This window comes from Pieris brassicae, chromosome 9 (genome assembly GCF_905147105.1).
Source record: "Pieris brassicae chromosome 9, ilPieBrab1.1, whole genome shotgun sequence".
Classification (NCBI taxonomy): domain Eukaryota; kingdom Metazoa; phylum Arthropoda; class Insecta; order Lepidoptera; family Pieridae; genus Pieris; species Pieris brassicae.
This window is the reverse complement of record NC_059673.1, coordinates 7,402,714-7,424,752: the sequence shown is the minus strand read 5'-3', so window position 1 is coordinate 7,424,752 and position 22,039 is coordinate 7,402,714. Positions and strand designations below refer to the sequence as shown.

The window sequence follows — 22,039 nt, the reverse complement described above, 5'->3', positions numbered from 1 at the left end:
ATCAAAAATGCATTTGCCGCTAATAGCTGTAAGCGCAAAAAATCAAACCTACATAATATTTTATTTCTTTGCACAATTATTGATTGTAATGTCAAAGCAAAAACGTAATGCATTGCTAAACGTAAGGATATCAAATAATGTTAATATTCACGACATTTTGAAAGATAAATACAAGTTAGAAAACTTTTTGTATCCCTTTTATGCAACAGTGAGTTGCTAAAGATCTTGCGTTCAAACTCTCTCGGTCAGCACTAATGGATTGTCTTATCTTCTACTTGTCTATAGATAAAAATCTTTGTAACAGACAAACGTCGTATGTCTGTAAAAGGGTAATAGAGCCACTGGTTCATTATAAGAAATTGTATATTTAGTTCGAATTTGAATTAAGAAAACATTTTTTTTAGAATACCTATAATTATATTAGTATAAAACTTAATAATAGAACCCTAAGCTCATTTTATTCAAAATTTTAAAAACAAGCAAATACTTATGATGCTGATATTTCAATAATTATTATTTAGTTTAAATATGCAAATTAAGGATTCTGTGAAAACGGTCGATAGAATTATTTACTACACTGCAAAGATATCGTACCATTTATATTATTCCATTAAACTGCAATCTTTACATTAAAACGTTAAAAGCGAACAAGAGCCTTATGGACTTTCATTTAAAAAATGTACGCTTATTATGTATTTTTCTGTATATTATAAAATTACAATATGTATATTTATATACTAAACTTCAACTCAACAAAAACTTATATAAATATTCGTTTAAGTAGCAACATTGTATACCGTCATCAAAGCGAGCGATGAGGTCATGTTATAAAAATACTTGGGCGGTAAAAAAATTGCATGTTATCTTGCAGTACAAGGACCCCAGACGAATATTCGAGAATATCCCATCGATATCGCGACAGCTGCATATTAAAACAGATAAACTTTAAAGGGCATTAATGATAAGGCAATATTCTAAATACAGTTTTATTGTATTTTTAAAAAGGTTACCTTAGAGATATAAATATAACAAAGAAATCCAACATTATGGCCCAATTTTTTTCCATTTGAGCTTAGGTAAGACTTTGGTCACTTCTATAGAGACGGACATCGAAGTTCTTAGGGCATGTTTCGAGGATTGAAAATTCTTTCATCCGGGGCCATGTGGACCACGAAACAACTATATGGACCAGAAACAGACCAAGACCTCTTTGAAAATAGGTCTCGATTAACAGACCTTACGAAAGAACTGGATACCCCTCCGTGTATATGGGTCTCGACTCATTCTACGCACCGATGGACCAACACGACTGCACTAAACGGCATTTGGAGTTGCTTTCACGCTCTACCAAGACAATGTAAGAAGTACGAAGTGTGTAGGAAAAATAATGCATTTATTACGTTACTGCGGAATGTTGTGTAGCCAATGGCATGTAATATTAAATACATAATACATAATTATTCTAGTTCACATATTGGAATTCACAACATCGTTGGCGATTCGACATAACAAAAAGAATATAAAATAAAATTCGCCACAAACATATCTAAAACGCCAAACTCACCACGGTTACTTAAATAATTATTGATATGATATTAATGCCTGAATAATTCGATATAGTGTTCAGTATTTGTCGCTAATTCGGCATCGCTATTGAAGTATCATCAGCTTGTAGAAAGAGGATGGAATTAACTACCGCAGCAGAATTCGATGTTCCTGTATTATAATTTTTATGTACTAATAACGTGACTGCATGAAAATTATTTACTTGTACTAAGCATATACATAGTATTGAAGAATCATTGCACGTCGGATGGTGAGTTATCTAGGACAGAGTGTCTAATTAGAGCACACTATCACTGTTATAAATATTTGATCGAGATTACCATGTAGATTAAGGTCGGGAATTTCAAATATTAGCAACGCTTCAGTGCCGTAAATATTATTCGGAAGTTGCTCGCTAGGAAGTCATCAATAACTATGGCACGTCAACCATATGGATTGGCGTACCTACTGATCTTTCTTTGCATCCACATTTCTAAATATTTTGTTGATAATTTTTATGACGTATTATTCATTGTGGCTTTCAGACTTCAATAACGGTTTCCAATGCATGTTTTGCAGATACAAAGAAAATTGTATTGGTACGAACACACGACCTTAGGGTTTTGAATAGCTCAGGTTAACACTTTTGTACTAAATAAAAGCAGAATTTAATCCCTATTTTCATTTCAGAAATCAGTAAAAAAGATTTGTTTTAGTTTATGTAAAGATTATAGACAGTAATAAAAAAAAGCGCTTGCAGAAACCGGTGAAAGCAAATTATTTGCGCCTGCTCCTCTACTTCTAAATCACGATACTCAGAGACGAAGTCCCGACGGAGAGGGATGAGTAAATACGTTGTACTTATGCAATACCTACATAATATAAAGGTTTGGTTGTCATCAGGTGTCAAAAATGAATGATATTCAATATAAATATTATTCAAGGTCATCACATTAATATTAATATTTAATACCTACATATACAAACAAATTGAATCTAAATAGACCCTCGATACATTACGTATACAATTATTAATCATTAAATATATAATATCAAATATACATTATATTTTTGACTAGGTAGGATACAAACGATACGTTATCTACTAACCAATTTTTTTTAAAATAAAATAGGGGGCAAACGGGCAAGAAAAATAGGCTCTCTGAAGAATAAATGACGTAGGTAATACCATAAAAAGCTTGAATTTATCCAAGACACGTGATTAGCCAATTGTCATGTGTTGATTTCACGTGGTTAACAAATTCAAATAAGATTTGAATTTGTGGTAAAGTTCCACCTAGTTCAAACAGGTGGAACTTTCTGTTTGGTCCAGTAATTCTTGAGTTTCGTAACATACAAATATTTATTTATAAGTAAAGATATACATTTATATTGAATATATGTTTTTAGTAAAATTTTGTCGATGTGGATGTATTAAATAATTAATATTTTTAAATATCTAGTTAAAAAATAAATTTTTTTATCAAACAAGATGTCTCAAATCGAAGGTTCTATCATAATACAGAATTATCAGTATAGTTAATTATTATATATATAATAGACAAAAAACAATTTCCACTCACTCAATATAAAAAAAATCTTAAATGATTTGGTAGACCGTGTAGATGAACGAGTGTGTCTACGTAGAAGTCCTAAAATATGATTAAGATTATTATAATTACAAACCAATATACGGTATAAGCAAAAGCCCTTCTATAGTGTAGTAGAAAAGGTCGATCGTGTACGGAAGGACGCCCAGTTTTGCGCAACGCCATTGTTTAGTTTCTACATTACTCATTTCTTGATCTACATTCGCAGTGACCAATTATAGCAGTCAGCATTACTTGTAACAAATCATTTTAAGTACAAAGGCTTTATAATCGCTGACGCCATCCATACAAGGGACATTTTTAGGGTCGGGTGAGAAGCAAACTTTTCTTTTCTACGGGAATATTAAAAAACGCAAAAGTCGGACCAACGTTACTAACGCCTTCATACAAATGCGTACTTTTGTGCTATTTATATTATATAATCACATCACAAACACTTTAATAGAAAGTAACAAAAGCGTACTTTAGCGTAGTTAATCAAATCAGTTATTAGATAGCCTAACGTTAACCAACATAAAAAATAAATTAAAAAACCTACTTTTATATGAATTTGACACGCTCCTAACGGGACTGCTACTGTTGCATTTATACAAAACACAGTAGTTTTATAATGTAACATATCATGATTTTATTATTATGTTAAATAAATAAATAACACAAGTTAATAATGGTAATTAACTAACAATAACTAATTATCAATAAACATTATATTATTGTCAATATTAATAAATAAATCATATAGGATAAAGTAAGTAAGTAGAAGAAAAATAAAGTTAATAGTTAGTGCAAATAGATCGGCCCAATCTTCCAAGCACTCCGTTTGATTCATTTTCTGTAACTGTAGGGTAGACTGTTTCCTTACAGGTCTTAGTATATAACTTAACTATGGAAAAACGGTCTAAGTGTGCACACAGATATAAGCCTTAAAATATTAGTATAATGGCTCTATATATTTTAACGTGTCACAGTGTTTGTAACTACTCGGAAGCCGGATTTGGTACTAAAATACATATAAGCCTTATTTTCCGCCCATCTAACACTAACCCGCATAGTATTAATCTTTATATGTATCTCAGAAACGAACATTCGCTACAACATAACAGGGGCTAAAAGCTAGCATTATAATAACAAAGGTTTTACATAATATGAAATGTGACTTGCGGATTCAATTCAACGGTATGTAATATTGCATGTTGCTCGTTACAATAAAAGGCATTACAAAATTCTATTTTTCGGAAACGTCTTTAGAAACTTGTGTTATTAAAACATAAATTTACTCATAAAAGTAGGTTAATTGAATCGCGTATTTTCTAATGAAAATGTATTGAATACTTTTTAAGGAACGAGAAAATAGACAAAATAAATATTGATTGTTATTTTTGTTTGAAGGAGTTCCGTAAAAGTGGAGAAGATACTTTTGCTTTAATACAAACAATTATTATAGACGTCAATAGTTTGACAGCTATCAATGTTCAATCAAAAAGACAAATCATAATACTTTATAAAGCATCTTATTTAGCTTAAAGCATAATATATGCTTCGTTAAATCTTAAAATAGATCTTGTTTTCTATGTTGGCACTGAAAAGCGAAGACGCGTTGTTAAGATGCGAAACACGTTTCCATTGAAATCGCTGTGACATTCAAAGAACAGGTTGTCATTTGTAATTCTAAGATAGAAACCTTGCAATGAATAAAATGCTGAAATATAGGTACTTCACGAAGAAATTTAGACTAAGTACAAATGTACGGGTTATGTATCAAAACAACAATTGTTAAGCATATAAATATATATATGCTCTGCTGCTTAAAATCAATCAAATACATAACAAGAAACAATCAAACATATGATTTACGGATGATTTAAACTCTTGTTTATCACGATTACTTAAAAGTTATCGTCAAAGTTATGTATCGTAATAAATTCCTGTTTATTCGAGTGTTGTTTAAGTTCTCGAATCAATCCACTCAAAGTTTTAAGCTCACAGACAAGCTCGCTTATGTTTTACACGTGAACTTTTTGGATTGGATCGAAGCGCAGAACTGTAGCACTAGTATGCTTATCATAATCATCTTGAACTATATTTTATGTAAAATATTTTTTAAATACCATTTATAATATAATTGGTAACAAATAAGCTGTCTGAGCCGCACCTGATGTTTTGCGTTCCAAACAAAAGAACAATGTAGTCGGATACATAAATAAAATATTTCGGGTTTTATCCAACTATGACACCAACAATAAGGATATTGATAGTTTCCACCTCACCATAGACGATGTGAGGAAGTGTTTGAAGAGGCGGGAAGACTGATTTTGTTTAAGCAGTAATTTGACATACTAAGTATGTTAAATTTCAGTTTTCTTTAAATATATTTTTGTCTATTAATGTACATACTTGTTTTCTGTTTAACATATATTGTTTATCTATGTAATATGTTTTGGTATGGACTAAGTGTTATATTTTATAATATGTAAGTTAGCTGGAACATTACAAATAATTAAATCAATAAATAAATTTCAATCCAACCTCAGAGAAAATAATGAATACAACAAAACAATACTGTGGTCATGCAATATTTAAAGCGCATTACAACAGCAGGGGCAAGTAAATTCTATTCGTATGGACAATATGATTGTAGATTACGTTCCATATCAATCAATGTAATAACAGTAATTCGTATTTGACACGCAACGGGCCCGGTTGAGGCTAAGTGGTGGACGTTTCGCAAAGTTAGGCGTTCGTTGGTTGTAGAGAATTGACTAAAGGCACTGTGGTTTTGGCAAGTAGATCGACAACGGTGGCGTTCTCTTTTAAAAAAAAGTCTCACATTCGAGTCGCTGCACCAGTGCTGCAATATAATATAATATATTATAATAAGAAACTTTTTATACGCCTACTTAAAGTTGCGAGCTTGCTTAATATTCAGTTATGGTTACGTCTTTTGTGCGGTGATTGACAGCTGAGCAGGTAGCTTGCATTCAATGCCACAGGTCAACGAGTATAAGTAGTTGCGTCAGCATTTTGCACATTTAGTAGGTACTAGCGGATCCAACGGACGTTGTCCTGTCTTAAGTATGAATATTGATTTCGAATTGGTATAATTAACTTAAAATGCTTTATGATATTCTTTGTTTGTTTTTTTTGTCTGACGCGTGTATAAATAGTTTTGCTGGTATTCCGACACGGGAACAGGCGAAATATAACTGTCCATGTGAAAAAGAAACAATTAGCGACTGTAATTAATTTAAATGTCTTACATCCTCTTTGACGATATTAGCAGCACGCGTTCTATCAATATTAGGTCAAACCATATGGTTACATGAAAAAGGTTTGAATTGTAAAAGCGCTATGCACTGAAAAAAAAAGTTATCGTAACAAAGGTCACGATTACTTAATATGGTGGTTAACTAGTCTAAAATTTTCAATTTCTTTCATAAGAACCTGACAATAACAAATACAACCAAAAAAATAATTAGCGAAATCGGTCCAGCCATACACGCGTGATGCCGTGACCAAGGAAAATAGGGATTCATTTTTATATATATAGATAGACTATATAGGTTATGACATGCGTCAAGTATACATCAAGTTATTTGTTGAGTTCATAGTTCTGAACTGGAGAAATACGCATATTATACTTATTTATAGATATAAATGAATCTGAGATCTTTTCGGTACCTGCTGCAATAATGTACTTTTAAAAATACTGTTTGATTATATACGTTAAGAAGATGTTAATGTGTTAGACGTACATATTTTATTATTTAAATATTTTTTATTAATTAGCACATCGTTGCATACAGAAATATAATACAATTGACATAATTAAATGAAAAGGAACTGGCGGAAAATATTAGTTATTATTTTCGGAATACTAAGTAAGTCGTAAATCCTGGCCTTTTAAAGTAAAATATTTTCATATATTAAAATCTAAATAGCACAATAAACTAAAGTCATCGGGCATCATCGTGACAAGAGACAAACAAAATTAATGCATGTGATAAGACTGATTTAGGAGTTATTGGAATTACATAATCCATTGTCTGGTCCTGACTTCCAAGGTCTATTCTAATCCAAACTGATTCGGATGTAATAAATCAATCACTGGAAATTATTCGAAAATGGTAGTCATTTAGATATAAAAGAATTAATTACTATGAAACGTTTTAAATATTTCAATTAGGCAAGTGTTGACATATTTAACGCGATGCCTACTCTATTTGCACCGTCGTAGGTATATCTTCTATTGTAGTAATCAAAACATTTTAAGCGCATTTGTGTCTAATTAAAAATATTGTTTTAATTCCGCGTCTGATTTTATTGAAGTTACACTCAAGTTACACTCTGGCGCGTTAGGGAAAAATTAGAGAGTAAATTATTAGTAACCAAAAACAGACACCCTGAAGTTAGCATAGTCAACATTTTAAAATGAAAAATGTCAATTTCTTTAATTATGTAGAAATATTTTCTTGTCATATTCAAATAAACTTTATATATCTTGTAACGCCAAGGAAGTGTAACTTCTAACGCGTGTACAAAAGTACACACACGTCTAAAAAAACACCTTTGTTAGTGAAAAATCTGTCTGCCTGCACAGATTATATACTTTAAATGAGCCTTTTAAGGAATTAGAAATTGGTCAAAAAGTCGTAGATCAAACGCAAATAGGGAAAAGATGAGGTCATGATCAGAAACGGAATCCTTGTTTTGTTTTTTCGTCCTTGAAAGATATTAGACCCTCTCATGACCATGTGAATGACCTTTTCAGAATCATTAAAAAATGCGCCAAAAGTTGTAATACACGGTCAATTTTCGGTAGTGTATTCTTTTTACAGTGGGGTTTGAAGTAAATAATAAGTTCTGATTTGAGTAATTTTTTTTCGTCAAATTTAATATTATCTTCAATACACCCAATAAATAACCATAAATAGCATGTCTAACGCAAGGACACATCAGTACCAATTTAGTGGATATTATGAAAAATATACAGGATGAAGATTTTTCGAATTTTATTAAGAATTTTGTAAAAAAATAACTTTTATAATTATAACTCTGCAGGGGTTGAGTTAAGCGACCTTCCGTAGAACAATTTTTTGCTGCTGATGACCTCATTTATCCCCTAGTTGCGTTTGATCTACGACTTTTTGGCCACCAGTATATACATATAATATTTGCATTTAATATTCCTGAACTACATTTTGTAAAAACCCAACCCGAAGAATTAATAAATGAATTTTCATACGATTAAATTGGTCACGCTTTGCCGATAGCCATAATAATTACAGGCCACATATTAAAATCGTTATTATCTGTATGATCTAAGTGTCGACTATTGTTCGCAAGACAAGAACAAGGCCATAACAGTGCCGTAACGAATTCAAAGGAGCATAATTCACACATAAAATCTTATCGTGTACTTCATTGAGAAGAAAGTTGAGTTTAATGCTTGTATTTAAATTAATATATAAAGATACAAGAGTTTAGTAGACTTGTATCACGAGAAAATTAAATAAAACCTACATTTACAAAATATTTATTATAGTTAAATAAATTCTATTAGCTCTTACAGATGATACGTGTATGTTGGTAAATATGATGTAAGAAATTTATTTCATTAAAATATTTTTTCCTATGAGAAGATATTATTTTATAGAACCAATATTTTTTTTATAGAACAGTGGCAAACGGGCAAGAGGTCACCTGATGTTAAATGATACCCCATGGGATACAATACCAGAAGTCTCCCAGTGCGAAGCCGACGTTTTAAAGAAATTAATTCGTCAATAACACAATAAATTCTCTATTAATTGATAATTAATCTATATTATACACAAATAAAGATCCTAAAAATTTAATAAATTATAAGATAATAACAATCAATGTTTCAAATTCGTATCCCTGATCTCTCTGATCTACCTCACAAAGATATTTCTTTTAACAACTCATGTCATGCACATCAATTTAAAATTTTCTTGTGACAACAACTTAAATGATATTGCCACCCGCGAGACAATAACCTACCTCTATGACAAAACATGCGGGCTCTCGATATGAAGTTTTGATTACATACAACAGCTGGTACATCGGTGCCTCAGTACTGATAACAATTCAATTATCGCTGTTCATATTAAAGCAAATACTATTCTACGGGTAACAAAATAAGATCTTGACACGCTAGGAAACAAGAATTTTAGAACGATTAGCCTTTTTTACGACATAATGTTAAAACTCACGAAATAAATATATTTCTGTAAGCATTGAGCTAACAATAGCCTCAAGTAAGTTCTTTTTGAGTTTCCGCCTAGAGTAACATTTACCCTTTTTTTTTAAACTGGAAAGGCCATCTGAGCTAGTGTTGTGCAATGCCAGCATCAGTGTGGGATAGAAGCTCCGAGGAGCGCATGCGTATAACCCAACTAAGACCCATATTTTCTCCTTGCCACGGGCCCTTAGCCCTATGTACAAGATACTTCACATATACCATGAGTCTAGTATAAATAAACTGCAGTTTTGGCCTAGTAGCTTTCGCGTGCGACTCACATGCCTGAGATTCGATGCTGATGTTCGTTCTTTCTATGTGCCAATTTAACATTCGCTCGAAATGTGAAGAAAACATCGTGACCCGGCTTGGCCAAGACCCAAAGACCTAAACAGTCGACGGCGTATGTCAGGCACTGGAGGCCGATATCCTACTTTAGATTTACAAATGTTCATGAAAGAGATACAGAAATCTGAGACTTTTAAAAGGCTGCAGCGCCTGATTTCTATATTAAATTTCATAAGTGTATATTATGTTACCTAAATGAATAAATTATTTTGACTTTGACTGATTTGTTTATTTTTAAAACTAGGCCCTTGTAACTATCTGATTCATTCAGCTGCTGCGCTATGATATCAGAAATATAATATTAAAAAACAAAGCGCTTTATCTAAACTTGAGGCAAATGCGCTTAGTGTAAATAAAAGCATGTAACAGAGATTACACACATAAAATATGTAATCTAGTTGCGTCAGCGCACGCAATTGCGTACGAGACAACAAAGGTATAAAGCCTTCCGTAGTATTTGAATAATTGTTAATGCCATAATGATTAAAGGCAATTGCAATACCGATACGCATAATACGGTAAAGTAAGTTTTTATAAACTGTTATTAAAACTTCATAGTTTAATCCCTGTATTCAATTAAACAATAAAGAGTGCACATTTGATTATTAAGTCTCTTTCTGTCAAATTGTGTTTACTCTAGGACGAAAAGAGATTGGTGTACTTTGGTTAAAACGGTGCAATTGCACTGAATAGTGGAGTAATACTTGAATAACAGTTGTTCCTTGATATATTTGGTAGTCCGACTAGGCTACATTTTTGTATGAAGATCTAACGTGTATTAACCCACTATGAACTAACCACAGACCGCCTTACCAAACCGTAAATCCGAGGTACAAAGCTTTTAACTTCCAACGCGGCCAACTGTCAAACTCAGCTACTGAAGGTTTTATTAGAAACATCGAAATTACGTATTTAATTTTTTTCATCATTAAGACATCGTAGTTACCTCATGACTTGCAGTCAAACATGCTGACCAACCAATACTTATTAGGTTTAGTGAAGTTAAACAGTTTCTTGTGAGTACTGGCAGCGCCATCCTAATGATATTGAGGCAATATTCTGTTACAGCAAAGCGCCACCTATCGAATACCACTATCAACTCTCACGGCAAACTAAAATATTTAACTTTACTCGGCATAATAGTCTTCATAAAAGGATGTAGATGGCGCTATTACAAAATGATATTTTCAGAAAAAATTATGTTTTAAAGATTATTTATAAAAATATCATATAGAATGTATATGTTTCATAAAAGATAAACAAACCTTAATACGATATTAAATACCAACTTAATTCGGCTTGGTTACTGTATACAAAAACAATTCGAAATTACTACGAATCATTAAACTTTTTAATGGAAACCGGGTGTTAAACAATTCTATTAAAATTGTCGTTTAGTTTTAAATGTTACCGAATATATATATAAATAAAAACTCATAAAATAAATAAAAACTTTGTTGATTAAGGAATCTTGAGAGTGGAATAAGAAACAAATATGGAAATTTTCAGGAGTTGTAAAAACATATAAACTAAAATTACAGAAGATCATGATGTTAGTTAGTTTAGTGTTTTATTAAATTATGTGGCTTTTTAAAACTGTAGGAATAAGATTACACACAGTAATTGAAAATGTTATTCAAGATTAAATAAGTTGTTACTGGGATTAAAATTTTATAAGATGCTTTTAATTTAATTATAAAAATGTTCATCACAAGGGTCAAAAAAATAAAAAGAAACGCCCGAACAGGGACTTGAACCCTGGACCCTTGGATTAAAAGTCCAATGCTCTACCGACTGAGCTATCCGGGCCGATAAGCAAAGAACTGAAAATATCGATAAGTAAATGTTTGTAAAATATAGCACATAGCTATCTACAGTAATTATTTAAATATGAATAATTAGTGAAATCGTAAAATATTTTTTTTAAAGTTAAAACGAAATACCTTTTATCAAACAGAAAAAAAAAATAGAATTCTTCTAATTCTATTATAGAATATAAAATATATTTGGACATGTTTGTAAGTTTCTTTAGTTTTAATTTTAATTGAATTAAAACTTAAAATAAGAAAATACAATAAATGAGAAATGTCATTAAGCGCCATCTATGATTAGAAGGACTATATTGTACTTGGCTACTCAACACAAGATGGCGCTACTATCGTAAATAACCAAGTAGCTACCATTTTTACTTCTAACATTAATAACGTTACAAACTATAAGATAACAACTGTTAATTAACAGACACAATTTCTAGCCTTGCCATTAGTCGCATCATGTAGACCTTCAAACCCTGAGGCTTGATCTGCTATGCTTCTTGGCGGGAGCATTGCCTGGCGACACTTATTTAACGCTAGATAAAGTGAATTCTTAATTCAAAATCCTGGAAAGAACCTAATAAAGTGAGCTAAAGCGTAATTGTGTCAAAATATTTGGATATAAAATGACGCTTATTGACGAGTCACTGTATGCAATAAAAATGAATAAGTACTAAAAATAGATTGTATTCAGATCGAGTGAATAGGATTGAAAAATCGATTAAGGTTTTTATCATTGCTACTTTAAATTAAGCGGTTAACGTCATTGTATCGTTGACTTGTACTGTAATAATCTGTGAGAATAACTCTCATCAAACGGCGTCATTTTGGAAAATTCGACTCACAATGTGCAGTGTAGACTGTCATAGTACCTGGAACAAAAGTCAAGTTCTATTATTATATATCCAACATATTATTACATCACTTAATGTTATTATTAGGAGGCTTCAAACTATTATTATTAGCTAATCTCATTGTAGTAAAAATAACATATGACTTGATAATACTGTTTTTTATGTTTTGAACATAAAAACTATATATTGGTAAGATGACGTAGGTAAGACCAATAATAATAGAGTTCATTTTCTAATTTCAAAATAAAAGCGCCTTCAGTTATTGTTTACAATGGGTTTAGTCAAGATGCCTTAACAGTTGTGTATGTAGAAAGTCGAAAACTAAATTTGTATGAAAATGACAGTTCGTGAGGACAAATTTTTCTTAAGGCATCTTGATTAAGCCCCGGGACCTTTCAAATTCGGTCAAGCGAACTAATTACTAAATGTCAAAAAACACACACTAGACATACATCAATATATTATACTAGCGGTAGGTATCCACACTGAATCTCTCACTCTAAGCCTATTCCAGCTAATAGAGATTATATTAACCGACACTGCACTGCTACCACACTGTCATTAGCACTGCTCGTTTTCAAATGTTATTACTACTAAAGCTATCAGAATGCTTGAATCTTCCCCCACCACGCAAAATTTGGTCACGTCCTGAGACTAATCAATAACAAACGTATGTGTTAAATACTCCAAATTTCAAGAATAATATATCGTAATAATTATTTAGTCAGACTGTAGTGTATTTATACTAGACTGTTGCATACTAATTTGTTTTTTTAACATTATTTGTCGGAGACGGAAACCGTGCAACCTTTTATCCATGACCGTCATTAACTACTATAAAATGTATGATACTCAGTTCAAGAAAATAATAAAATCACCATATTAAGATTAGACAAACATACTTTTAAAAATATTGTCATTTCTATAATCTATGTCAAATAGAAACCTTACAACTTAATTAACCCTAACAGAGTATAGAATTTAATTTAATTAAAACAATTTGCAACAAGTCTTGTATCAAAACTAGATACACGTGTCTGTGACGTTAAGATACACAGACAGATTTTTACCAGTCAATTCTCGGCAAACCACAACGTTACATGCACTCCAAAAAAATAATTTCACAGGCCTCATGTAAGCTTTTCAACGTGAGCTAAATCCAGGTCCAATAAACACCAAATACATCTTTAATATGCCGTTTAAAAAAAACGAGTTTAAGTGCCTAACCAACCAACTTCTACTTTTTTGAAGTTGGTTGGTTGCACAACACCGCAATCGCCTGATAAGCGTCTCAGAAGCAAAAAGTAAATAGTTTGGTAAGAAATTATTAATTTTGCTACAAAAAAACCATTGAAGATAAACCAACGACTAAAAAATAATAAACAACTATTTTTTTTATGTATTCTACCTAATAGTAATTGTACCATTTAAATTGCTTCGATAAAATTGTGCATCTAATTTAATAGTATCTTCGAATGGCCAGTAAAGTTGCCAATCACTGAGCTTTATATCCTAGTGTTAATTGAGACATTTGAATATCGGCAATTAAAACGACGGAAATTGTAAAAGGTAAGTATACAATTTCACCGCTATGTTACAGTAAATTGCAATTACACAAAATAATTTAGAATAAATATTTGATCCATTAATGTATACATCATTTATATACGACAAAACTTTTAAATCGCAATTTCGATCACATCAATAATTGGACATTTCGTGTTTTACTTTTTGTTAAAATCTGTCTATTGAGCTCTTTATAGACAGGTGATCAGATGAAGCCTTCAAATATTCTGCATTCTTTTACCAAGAATCGATGTACCCCAACTGGGCTTTCCATCGTCACCAATATTTCTTAATAATATCATATTCGATTTTAAATATAATACAGATCAACGATATTATAGCATAGTCTCGCTTACATCAAGCCGCTAAATTAATACTTATTCTATTTACCATAACCCTATTTAGATTAGAGTATCATATTGTTAATTCAAATGTATAGACTTCTCTATTACATAAATATCTACAGCTAAATTTAATTAAAACATTTATTTAAATGTAAATGAAATCAAATATATATAGTTTATTATATCTTCTCAAAGATTCAAGCGAGCAATCGGCAATGTTTTTGCAAAGTAGAATTCGTCAATAGTTTTATTTCGTCCATGCATACATACATGTAAACATTCTGGTACTTATAGCGTAAACAAATTTAATAAATATAAGTCAAAACATTTACATACACAACGATAGTACAAAGTCAAAATTACGCAAAAGTTTTTTTTACTTCATTTTAAGGATGCTATAACCTCTGAATGGTTCTTTCATTTAATAACGGTTATCAATGCAATTATTGCATTATGAATGGCGTACGGACTCTCGAAGGCGATGTCAACGACCTGCAGTTAATGTCAATACTTTAGATATTAATTGTTATGAAAAGATTTCTGTCTTATGATAAGCTTCGATATGTACAAGCGATTTCTTTGGGGTCGAAATCTTTTATTAACATTATTTTAATACCAGAAACTATTTTCTTGCTGTTGTATACTTTATTTCACGACGAAGGTTTCATATTATAAAGTATGAACACAGCATGAACGAAGTAATGCCCGCAGGCCACAGTTATATTCGCAGAACAGAGATTTAACTGGGATTATAAAATAACCTATTTGAGAATATTTCATATAAATATATTTTGTGTATTGGCTAAAGTCGCAACACTATTACCTGTGTATGACATTGTTACAGTGGTGTACAGTTTTTACATTTTATAGAAATAATGATTAAGACAATCACAAACAATTTCAAGAGCCTTATATAAGTAGGATATAACAACATAATATACGTTTAGCAATGTGTTTAGCAAATACTATAATAATTAGTAGAAAAAATAGTATTTGCGTAAAATTTGGCGCATTAATTTTGTTTTTAGATAAATTTAATTCGTAACGTACGATTAAGAATAAATATTATACAAGTCAATTATTTTGGCATTACTTATAGAAGTAATGCCAAAATACAACTAATACATGCATTAAAATACAACAATCGTCATTAAATTTTCAACACACATTATTGTTCTGATCACAGAATAAATAAGAACGCAAGAGATGTGGACACTGCAAGCATGCCGCAAGTATACAGCAGGGAACGTGATACTATATACTATCAATGAAATGTTGGAACACTCTTGTGCATAGCTAGAATTATTTATTCCAAAATGTTTAAACTTGTACCAAATCTATATTCAACTCGAACTTGCTAGTCACAATAGATCGCGTAGGAAAATGGCGTGATTGATAAAATGGACCTCGTCCGGCAACGCCCAATTAGACACGGGCAGACAGCGGGGCAGGTACCTAGACAAATATGTCTACTTAATCAATATGCTTTAGCCACGACAAATATTTAATATCGTGGAATTCCGCGATACGACTTGTAGAATTATTAATTGATTACATATTCTAATAGAGGTGACATTCCGACTAAATTATTTTGATAACCAGAAATATTTCGTACCAGTTAGGTATATTTTGGTTACGAATTAATAAATTTGTAGTTTACATTTCTGGCCCTTAATGGAGATGATAAATAGTGTTATTGCAAACTTTCTTATGTTAAATATATTGGAAAATAGGTAAGAATTTAAATTGTTTAATTTGGATTTGGACGAGTGATCTAGAGAGAATAGGAAAAGATAAGAGTATTAAAAAAGGGTATCTCGGTACAGGGCTGTCTTCAACTAGGGCCCCCCTTGGGCACACAAGAATTTGGGACCTTTTTGGAAAGTAAAAAATATTTTTTTTTACTAAGAATGGCCATTTGTTACAGGTAATCAAATATAACAAAATGAAGTATGATATAATATATCATTCATTATATTAGAATGCTGCTGGTTTTTTGGCTACGACTACGATAACGGTTTCTTTCGGGATTTCTGTTGAGCAAAATCTTCTATTATATCCTTAAAGTAAACTTTCAATGCACATAATTGACAAATTACTCAGCCGTTCTTGTTCGCAATTCATTTTTATTCTCTTAAGCTGCGTAAATGACCGCTCTCCACTACAATTGGTAACCATTAGGCAAAGGAATATTCTTGTAGCAATTTCTGCGTTTGGAAATATTATTAATTAGTACAGTAGGAATAATTGCAGCCATCGATATAATGGCGTAGTATATGCTTTGTAAATACCTTCTAATAAGATTACTGATTTGTGAAAAAAGTGTAATGTGCCCGACAAAAATATTTCGAGAATAAATATTCCAGGGCCCCCATTCTTAGGGGGCCTCGGGCACAGGCCCTGGGAATGGGGCCCATTATGGTGAAGCCGGTATTGTCTCGGTATACCGACAGGCCTAGATATGGAGAAGGTTCTTTAGTTTCGGAGTTCGCTGTGCCAGCGGAGTAAGTAAGCATACATAAGGTTTTACACAATTTAAAGTTTGATTTTTCTTCAAAATTACTTTCATGTGTTTTGTTTTAACATGCACCATGTTTGGAAGAATTGTAGTCACTCAAAACACTAGGGCTGTAGGTGTTGCGACTAGCGTTAGATCAATTTTATTACAACCATATTTTGTTAGGTATAAAGTTTATTATAATTTGGTAAGTAATTTAGGTTAGATTGTTGTGTGATGTTTCAGTTAAGACACAATTTATAAAAAAAAATGTATATACGTACATTGTAAACACATTAAAAAAAGTAATTTGTTTTTATTTTGACCTGCTATTTAACCGAATATGCATGATACATTCCAGGTGAAAACAGCCTTTACGCGTGTGAACTCAATTGACACATAGGCCACTCTGGAAAGTTATGTAAGCTGCACGTAAATGTTTGTTTTTAACGATAATTTAATTCAGTTTTAGTTAAAATTGCCTTTTGCTTTTACAATTATATGAGTTTATTGGCAATTCTTTTCATCCGTTCTACGTCCTTGATTTAAGGACTAAATGTAAATGTTAATTTAGATTAATTTATTTGTGTACTTCATTATATCATATACGTTCATATAGTAACGGTGTTGAAGTGTACAGTTAACAACCTACAGGAATAATTCATATTATGATTTCGAGTGTCAAATAAAAACAAACTTTATTTACGAATTGATAAAGCTTTATATTAAACCTATAATATTTTAAAAACACATTCTCACACACACATTTTCTTTAACTGATTCAAGTTTTTTAACTATATACTATATACATGCGTATAACACGTATAAAAAGTAAATCGGCCTGCTTTACACTGGCCTAGAACAACACTTCTAAATAAATTACATATTAATAATTTAGTATTATACTTATGTATCAGTACTGATCTTAACTTTCTCTCAGCTTTAAATCTAGGCCACTTTTTCCGAGCCTAAGTTGATTAATGATTACTGCCAAATACTCAGTGACTTAGTCATATTACACTTTTACTTTTAGTAAATAATCTAACAAATGAAACGCGAAGATTTGGTTTTTTCTACACCCCTTTTTCTTTTGGTGTTTGTTTTTTTGTAAAACAGTTAGAACGCACAGGCTTTGCCAGCTTTTTAAGAATTTATAAAAATATTAAATAATTTATTACTACATAAAGTTTTTTTTTTATGATCTAAAAATAATTTTTCCAATATAACATTATTACATTACAATATTACATACTGTATACAGGCCTACATTACCTACCTAATACTTACATACTACATAATATAAATCATTTATATTATCAAAATACCTTAGACCCAAAAAGTCGACGGCGTGGGTCAGGCACCGAAAGCTGATCACCTACTTGCCTATTAGATTAACAAATGATCATGAAACAGATACTGAAATCTGAGGCCCAGAGCCAAAAAGGTTGTAACGCCATTGATTTTTTTATGTTCTTAAAACACAAACTGTTAAGCGATTAAAAATATAGAATGTGTTCTTTGTTACATTTAAAATTGAAAATTGAATCATATTATGAATATTATTACGATAATAAGACTATACCTTAGCACATTTTTTAAAATTAATTTTAAGCGTTTACAAATATTAGCAGCACCCAAATATCACGACTAAATCATGCATAAAAAAGTATAAAATTGGTTATATCAAAACAAACCATATATACATTGTCGTGAATGGTTCGTTGGAACTCGTAAAGCGAGTGATTTATTTCTGACGTTAAAAAGCTACTATAGTTAGGATAGTGTTATATATTTACTTGTCAATTAATTTTATTGTTTACTATTTATACTAAAAAAGTATTATATAAAATAAATATTTTAATATAAACTACCTCAAGTATTATTGTGTTAATTACAATGTAATAAATACTAGAACAATTAACCTAATACTTAAAACCTTAAAAGTATAATTTACTAACTAAAATATAGTATTATTCATTCATCTAAATCTATACTAACATTATAAAGCTGAAGAGTTTCTTTGTTAATACGTTATTCTCGCGAATTAGTCGTTCGAAATGTTAAATTAATTTTGCGTAGGAATATTTTTTTTAATTATACACTATTCCACTGCCATTTTGTCCAGGAACTTTTACTATCTATCAAATTTTTACTAAAATGATACAATATATGAATTATAAACTATTTCACAAATGGTGTGTTAGGAATGTCAATTTATTGATGTATGTATGTATATGTAGTCATTATGTATTTATTTAACTTCAAGCCAAGTGCAAGTGGCCAAGCAGGGTGTGATTCAAAAACGAGACTAAGCGCGAAATATATACGTCCGTGTATCAATATACAATTCATATATTTTTGACGTACGGGAGTGAGACTAAGCGCTTAGACTTGTTTGCATCTACATAATCTACACAAAATAAAATATCATAGGTCGTATGTGTCACGTACTGTTAAACAAGCATACAGTTCATGAAAACGTATAAAAAATACAAGAACAGGAATTTTACAGTGATAATTACAAACAATACAAACCAACTGAAACGCGAACCGCTTGTTTGTAATATTTGGCTAAAAGCATGAGATAAACTAGAACATACATGAGATATTACGCAGTTAGTGATCTTTGAGACACATAATTGATTTAAAATGATCATAGTTCATAGAAATAAACGTTAGAAAAACTTATTATTTATTTTATTTTTCGGCTTATTTCATACAAAATATAGAATGTATGACCCCCTAAGGAATTTCCCCAGTGGTCACAAAACTGGTTTAATATCTGAGTGTCGGCCTTGGCGTAATAATGACCTTCCAAGCAATTACATATTTATAAATGCGTCATAGAACGCGGTTAAGATTCCGGCTGTATATAAAATTTAAAATCAAGAGCCGGTTGCTCCTAATTATTTTCTGAGGGCCGACTGTGGTCATACGTATGCAGTACTACGCAGTAATGTTGTCTAAACTACATACATGATATTGCAGTTGCAGCCACATCTTTGTTAAAAATATTATATTTAACAAATTTATCACTATATTTTTCTACAAAGCCATAGTTTGCCACGAATGCCTGGATTAGATCGCCTGAGTTAGATAAATCTGGTCGGCGAATAGGTATTCTTTCATTGATTGAAGCTCACTGTTCAAGAAAACTTTGATATTAAAGTAAAAATTTAATAATGTTACTTAACGAACTTTCTTTTATTAATAATTTTAAAAGCTTCAACCTTAACTAAGTTATGTATATATCTCATGATATTTTTTCAGCCCAGTCAATAAGTCAATTAGGTCCTCTTTACATTTCAAAGTACATATATACACAATAGAGAAATAACTTTCATTTAAAAATATTTCGTAATGGGCAACCTTTTCTTCTCTATTCTCGCGTTATTTCGAAATAATGAATTTCCTTTAGTAAATTTTCTATGAATCACATTTCATTAGATTCAAAAAGTCAAGTCAAACAATAAGGTAATTAAAATAATTGCTAATTTTACATATTTTTCGCAAAATTTGTGGGAAATTCATTAAAAGTTTTTCTAGTATGTAAATTATAGTTAAATTATTAAATAAAAATGGCGTTTTTAGTTAACAAAAGTCCAATAACTAAATAGTCGTATAAGGGACTAAATAAAGTTCAGAAAATAGAGTACGAGTTTTCCTAAATGAATTATAATCTAGCCTATACAATAATTATGGCTAATAAGTAATATTATGTTGACTAAGGCAATGTTCAATAACGGTCTTAGTGTTCTATAATGTTTTGACACTATGTTCGTGTGTCCGAGATACCGCATTTGCAATTATATTCACTACACTAGGTTTATTGACTCAAAAGGTTTAGTTCTCTTTAGGCGATTTTCGTATTGTATCAAGAAGTTGGATTGCCTCAGCATTCACATGGTTATATAGCTCGTTTAAATTATGTGTAAGAACATAAGCTAAAATTTTTGCTAAACGTAAATGCCAATAAGGCCACAAGGTGCACATAGTGAAGAAATGAAAATGCAAACTATTTAAATTATTTTACTCGTAGCACCTACGACTCGTATTTTGTATTCAATCATTCAGACTAAACACGTATAACAAATATTTATATTGAATTATAATATAATGAAATGTCATCTAGTAAAGGTGTTTAATCAATGTACATAAACATCTCTCAAACATTAAAATCAGCCGTCGCCCACGCCATTACGCTCCATTTATCACGCTAAATCAAACCTGAATTATAATATCGCAAGTGGGACACATGACAGGTCACCGATGGAGATCAAGGCCGCACTAATTACTTATTGGCTTTTTGCTAATCCAATACCCAGACAACACCCAGCAAATGAATGGCTTTGTCTAGGAATGACGACGCTTTTTTGTTCCGTTAATTCTAAAGGGCGAAACGATGCGATATTCAGCTACGTTTATAATTAACTGACATTTCGGAAAACATTGAATTATAACAATAATATATTAGGTCCTTACATATGAAATTGGCATATTTCGTACTGGCCACTTTAATCACGATGTTCTCCTCTTTGGTAAGGAATTCCAAATTAAAATTTGTACAGCTATTTACTCATGTATTTGTGCTTCGATGACCGACATTCATTTGTTTTTTTCTTCTGTTTTTTTCTATTTGCGTCACTCATTTTACAAAATGGAAAACTTAAAGTATCGCATTATTTACGAGTACGAGTTCCGTGGAGGCACTAGTGCTGCGGAAACGACTCGAAGGGTGAATGATGTGTATGGTGGTCATGTTGCAAAAGAAAACACAGTTCGTTTTTGGTTCCAACGTTTTCGATCTGGAAATTTCGACCTGCAGCCCCGTGGACGGCCTGAGACCCAAGTTATCTGCAGGCTGCGGTGTTAGTGATAAAACTGTTCTAATTCACTTGAAGCAAATTGGGAAGATTGAAAAGCTTGAACGGTGGGTGTACCTCACGAATTGACTGAAGCAAACCGGCAAACGCGCGTCGACTGCTGCGTTACATTACTGAACCGGCACAATAATGAAGGCATTTTAAACCGAATCTTTACCTGTGATGAAAAATGCATTCTTTACGATAATCGGAAGCGCTTAGCGCAATGGTTGGATCCTGCCCCAAGCGAAAATTAACACCAAAAAAGTTACTTGTAAGCGTTTGGTGGACTAGTGCCGGTATTGTTCATTGCATTTTTCTAAAATCTGCCCAGACTATT

General features: G+C 31.4%; 1 protein-coding gene and 1 non-coding gene across 3 annotated transcripts in view; both read right to left on the bottom strand.

Annotated features, from left to right (window-relative positions):
- LOC123713986 (protein bunched, class 1/class 3/D/E isoforms) overlaps positions 1-22,039 on the bottom strand; it is a 132,696-nt gene that overhangs the window by 78,702 nt on the left and 31,955 nt on the right. The gene's annotated exons all lie outside the window — the stretch shown is intronic.
- Trnak-uuu lies at positions 11,499-11,571 on the bottom strand. Its single transcript has one exon. It is a non-coding gene; the product is annotated as a tRNA-Lys (tRNA).